The sequence below is a fragment of the Trichosurus vulpecula genome, chromosome 3, assembly GCF_011100635.1.
Source record: "Trichosurus vulpecula isolate mTriVul1 chromosome 3, mTriVul1.pri, whole genome shotgun sequence".
In the NCBI taxonomy this organism is placed as follows: Eukaryota; Metazoa; Chordata; class Mammalia; order Diprotodontia; family Phalangeridae; genus Trichosurus; species Trichosurus vulpecula.
The window spans coordinates 62,156,904-62,162,903 of record NC_050575.1 but is presented as its reverse complement, the minus strand read 5'-3'; positions in this window follow the sequence as shown (position 1 = coordinate 62,162,903).

Genomic DNA, 6,000 nt, shown 5'->3' with positions numbered 1-6,000 from the left:
CCTTTTTCCCCCCTTTTCCTCCCACTTCCCATAGGACAAGTTAGATTTCTAAACTTATCAGAGTATGTTATTTCCTTCTTGAACTAGATCAGATGACAGTAAAGCTCAAATACTGCTCTTCTCTCTCCCTTCTTTCCCTCTACTATAATATGTTTTTTTGCCACTTCCTTTGGTGTAATTTACCCTTTTCTACTACCTCCTTACCACTTCCCTCATAGCCCTCCCTTTATATCTCTTATTTATATTTTATATCTTTACATCAGTTAATTTATACAGGCATTCACAACCTATGTATATCCCTTTCATTTGTCATAATAGTTGTACCATTCACAAGAATCACTTATATATGTATATGTATATATATATATATATATATATATGCATAAAAAACATACATAAGATGATATAATCCCACATAAAGATGTAAACAACCTAAGCTTATTGGTTAATGAGGTTTGTGGGGTTTTTCCCCCTGGTTACCTTTTTATGTCTCTCTTGAGTTTTGTATTTGGAGATCAAATTTTCCATTGAGTTCTGGCCTTTTCATCAAGAAGGTCTGGAATTCCCTTATTTCATTGAATGTCCATCGCCTTGCCTGGAAAATTATGCTTAGTTTTGCTGGGTAGTTGATCCTTGGTTGTAGTCCCAGCTCCTTTTCCCTTCGGAATATCATATTCCAATTTCTCCTGTCTTTTAATGTGGAAGCTGAGAGATCCTGCGTGATCCTGACTGTAGTTCCACGATATTTGAATTGCTTCTTTTTGGCTGCTTCAGTATTTTCTCCTTGAGTTTATAGCTCTGAAATTTGGCTATAATATTTCTTGGTGTTTTCAGTTTGGGATCTCTTTCAGGGGGTGATCAGTGAATTCTTTCAATGACTATTTTGCCCTCTGGTTCTAGGACCTCTGGGCAGTTGTCTTTGATAATTTCTTCGAAGATACTGTCAAGGCTCCTTTTTTCATCGTGGATTTCCGGTAGACCAATAACTCTCAGATTGTCTCTCCTGGATCTATTTTCCAGGTCAGTTGTTTTGCCAATCAGATATTTCACATTTTTTTCTATTTTTTCATTCTTTACGTTTTGTTTTATTACTTCTTGATGCCTCATAGATTCATTAGCTTCCACTTGCTCAAGTCTAATTTTAAATGAGTTAGTGTTTACATTTTGCTTTTGAGCCTCCATTTTAAATTGGTTGATTTCACCTCTCACAGTGTCCTTTTCTCTCTCTAGATTCTGAATCTCCATAGCCATTTCGCCAATCTTATTCTTTAGGGACTTGATTTCATCAGTGGATTTTTTCTCCCTTTTTTCCATTTTTTCCATATTTTCTTTTAGCTCCCTAATTTGGTTTTTAAAATCCTCCTTTAGCTCTTCCAGCAGTGCTTTTTGGGCTGGAGACCAGTTCATATTAGCTTTTGAGGTATCTGATGTATCTACCGTGTCATTGCCGTCCTCCTCCGTATCGATATTTTGATCCTGCCTGTCTCCATAAAAAGAATCTATTGTCCTCGGTTTTTTTGTATTCTTCTTCATGTTTGTTGTTTTCCCTTTTCCTGGCGTTACAACGAATTTCTATCTGTGGATCTCAGGGCTTTCTGTCCCAGCTTTCTTATTCTGGGGGTTGTGAGTCTAGAATTATAACCTTCAGTTTCCTGAGGTGTGGGGGAGGGGTCTGGCTCCCTGGCGTCTCACTCCCTATGGGTGCTCTCCAGCACTTGCTTTTCAGCAATGGTCTCAGCTGTTTGTTGTTTGAGCTGATGTCTGGCACTTCCCCTGGGGGAGCAAGGTTACGTCTGGGCTCCTGGTGTTGACCCCTGCCGACTCTGCCCCTCTGGGACTACTGGGCTTCTAGTATTTGTCCTGTGAGGCCCCACTACTCTCTCCTATGTTTCAGTTCTCTTTTTTTTTTTTCCTGAGGAATTCTGTGGGTGAAGGGGGGAGGGATCAGAGCCTTTTACCTGGCCATTGAGTCTTCCGGAAGTTCAAGAAGCCGAGTTCCTGGGTTTTGCAAGCATCAGGAGTGGGTGTTTTCACAGCCGGTGGCGTTGCGCTGCCTCTTGTCGCTCCCGCAGACTGCCGTCCTGTGTTGAGAGTCCCGGGGATCTCTGCCGGTTTCGGGCGCCCAGCTTTCTCCCAGCCCGTCTCCCACATGGATTTCTCGGCCAGCCGCTTCCGCCTTGGTCTGGAGCAGCTCCGCACCGAGCACTCTCCGAGCCTGCAGGTTCGTTCCTCCGGCCTTTCAGACTCTCCTGGCTCGGAAATTTGCCCCACGCAGACTGCTCGCGGTTTCTGACTCTCTCAAATCTGCTCAAATTCACTTTTTTTATAGGTATCTGACAGACCTTGTGAGAGAGCTCCGGTAAGACGCTGCCTTCATGCGGCCATCTTGGCTCCGCCCCCCAACTGTGTTAATATTTGAAGGCCTGAATAGCACACAGAGTCCTCTAGATATTTTTTTCCTGGATAGGTGGAGGAATTTCCAGAATTACCGAATCAATTAAAATTGTTTATTGGTCTCTAGTTTCTGGAATTTCTTTTGGATGGGACTATTCCCCTAGGCGTCTGAGGTGGTCTTCGTTTGTCAACCTAGTCTTTGACTTCCCTGACTGAAGCCATAGTGTTATTCATGCAAAGATGTAAGAAGCTAACACTCATACATAACTATGGAGATCTGAAAACCATTAGGAACACAGTCCTCTTTCCTTATCACACGATCTGATGGGATACTTAGCAGAGGCAATGGCATTCCTCAATTTGGACTTTTGTCAGGGGCAGGAGATGCTGCCTTGTCCAGATCTAAAAAGGGATCTAAAAACTGGAAGGCAACTTTTCAGGTCCAGTAGAGCCTGTCTGAATACAGACCTGTCATTGTGTTGTATACCCTCCTATGGTCTCTCAGAGCTTCATTTATTCAGTGTTCCAAGTCCTGATGGACCAGCGTGAGGGGAAGAGATGAACTTTCTTGATGGCATCCTCCTCTGCACCTATTGCCCAGCTCGGCACATGAAATTAGTCCTAGCTGTCCCCTTGCACCTATCTCTCCATCGGCTATTTAACAACTTAAAAACATACCAACATGAGAGAGAAGAGACAGTGTTCCTGATATGTATCTCAGGGAAGTGGGAGTTCATACAGATTCATAAAAGCCACAGGTCATAGGGCCTGTTGGGACCAATAACTTCAAGGAAGAAGGTAAGAATTCCTTGCAGTAATCCTTTAAGAATCTCAGAGTTCAACCAAGAATGAACTTCTGGATCTTTTATGGTATCTTCTAAGGTCTCTTAAAGCTCCATTATATTCTTTTTTTTAATTCAAATTTATTTATTTAACATATTTAGTTTTCAGCATGGATTTTCACAAGAGGTTGAATTACAAATTTTCTCCCCATTTCTACCCTCCCACCCACTCCAAGATGGCATATATTCTGGTTGCCCTGTTCCCCAGTCAGCCCTCCCCTCTATCACCCCCCTCCCCTCTCATCCCCTTTTCACTTCCTTTCTTGTAGGACAAGATAAATTTCTACACCCCATTGCCTGTGTATCTTATTTTTTAGTTGCATACGAAAACTTTTTTGTTGTTTTTTGAACATCTGCTTTTAAAACTTTCAGTTCCAAATTCTCTCCCCTCTTCCCTTCCCACCCACCCTCCCTAAGAAGTCGAGCAATTCAACCTAGGCCACATGTGTATCATTATGTATAACCCTTCCACAATACTCATGTTGTGAAAGACTAACTACAATTTGCTCCTTCCCAACCCATCCTGCTTTATTGAATTTTCTCCCTTGACCCTGTCCCCTTTCCAAAGTGTTTGTTTTGATTACCTCCACCCCCGTCTGCCGTCCCCTCCATCATCCCCCACTTTTATTTTTTTTATCTTCCTCGCTCTTCTTTCCTGTGGGGTAAGATACCCAACTGAGTGTGTATGGTATTCCCTCCTCAGGCCAAATCCGATGAGAGCAAGGTTCACTCATTCCCCCCTCACCTGCCCTCTCCCCTCCTCCCACAGAACTGCTTCCTCTTGCCACCTTATGCGAGATAATCCACCCCATTCTATCTCTCTCTATCTCCCTCTCTCAGTATGTTGCTCTCTCATCCCTTAATTTCATTTTATTTCCTTTAGATATCTTCCCTTCATCTTCAACTCACCCTGTGTCTGCTCTCTCTCTTTTCCATATATATATATATATATATATATATATATATATATATATATATAAAAACACACACATATATATACATACATACACATACATACACATTAACTTATATATATACCTAAACATACACATATGCATATTCCCGTCAGCTACCCTAATACTGAGGTCTCATGAATCATACATGTCATCTTTCCATGTGGGAATGTAAACAAAATAGTGCAACTTTAGTAAGTCCCTTGCAATTTCTGTTTCTTGATTACCTTTTCATGCTTCTCTTGATTCTTGTGTTTGAAAGTCAAATTTTCTATTCAGTTCTGGTCTTTTCACTGAGAAAGCTGGAAAGTCCTCTATTTTATTGAAAATCCATATTTTGCCTTGGAACATGATACTCAGTTTTGCTGGGTAGGTGATTCTAGGTTTTAATCCTAGCTCCATTGACCTCCGGAATATCACATTCCAAGCCCTTAGATCTCTTAATGTAGAAGCTGCCAGATCTTGGGTTATTCTGACTGGGTTTCCACAATACTCAAATTGTTTCTTTCTGGCTGCTTGCAGTATTTTCTCCTTGATCTGGGAGCTCTGGAATTTGGCGACAATATTCCTAGGAGATTTCTTTTTGGGATCTATTTGAGGAGGTGATCGATGGATTCTTTCAATTTCTATTTTGCCCTGTGGCTCTAGAATATCAGGGCAGTACTACTTGATAATTTCTTGAAAGATGATATCTAGGCTCTTTTTTTGGTCATGGCTTTCAGGTAGTCCAATAATTTTTAAATTCTCTCTCCTGGGTCTATTTTCCAGGTTAGTGGTTTTTCCAATGAGATATTTCACATTGTCTTCCATTTTTTCATTCCTTTGGTTCTGTTTTTTAATATCCTGATTTCTCATAAAGTCACTAGCTTCCACTTGCTCCAATCTAATTTTTAAAGTAGTATTTTCTTCAGTGATCTTTTGGACCTCTTTTTCCATTTGGCTAATTCTGCCTTTCAAGGCATTCTTCTCCTCATTGGCTTTTTGGAGCTCTTTTGCCATTTGAGTTAATCTATTTTTTAAGGTGTTGTTTTCTTCAGTGTATTTTTCAGTATTTTTTTTGGGTCTCCTTTAGCAAGTCATTGACTTGTTTTTCATGGTTTTCTCGCATCCTTCTCATTTCTCTTCCCAATTTTTCCTCTACTTCTCTAACTTGCTTTTCCAAATCCTTTTTGAGCTCTTCCATGGCCTGGGACCAGTTCATATTTTTCTTGGAGGGTTTTGTTGTCGGCTCTATGACTTTGTTGTCTTCTTTAGGCTGTATGTTTTGGTCTTCTTTGTCACCAAAGATAGAATCCAAAGTCTGAGACTGAATCTGGGTATGCTTTCGCCGCCTGGCCATATTGCCAACCAACTAACTTGACCCTTGAGTTTTTCAGTGGGGTATGACTGCTTGTAGACTAACGAGTTCTATGTTCCATGTGTGGGGGGGAGTTGCCAGCTCTGTCACACCAGCACTACTCCTTCCCCAAGAACCCCCAGTCGGGGCTGGGCTTAGATCTTCAACAAGCTGTGCACTCCTGCTCTGATCTGCCACTTAATTCCTCCCATCAGGTGGGCCTGGGGCCAGAAGCAGCAGCAACTGTAGCTGCCCCACCTCCACTGCCCCCGGGGCTGGAAGCCGAACCGCAAACTCCTTCCACTCCCGCAGCTTTTCCCACTAACCTTCTCTGCTGTCTTTGGTGTTTGTCCGTTGAGGAGTCCGGTAACTGCCGCAGCTCACATATTCAGGGCGCTAGGGGCCCCTCCGCTCAACTCCAAGTTTAGTTGTTCCACGCAGCTCAGGCTGGACTCTGCTCCACTCCGTTCCCAGC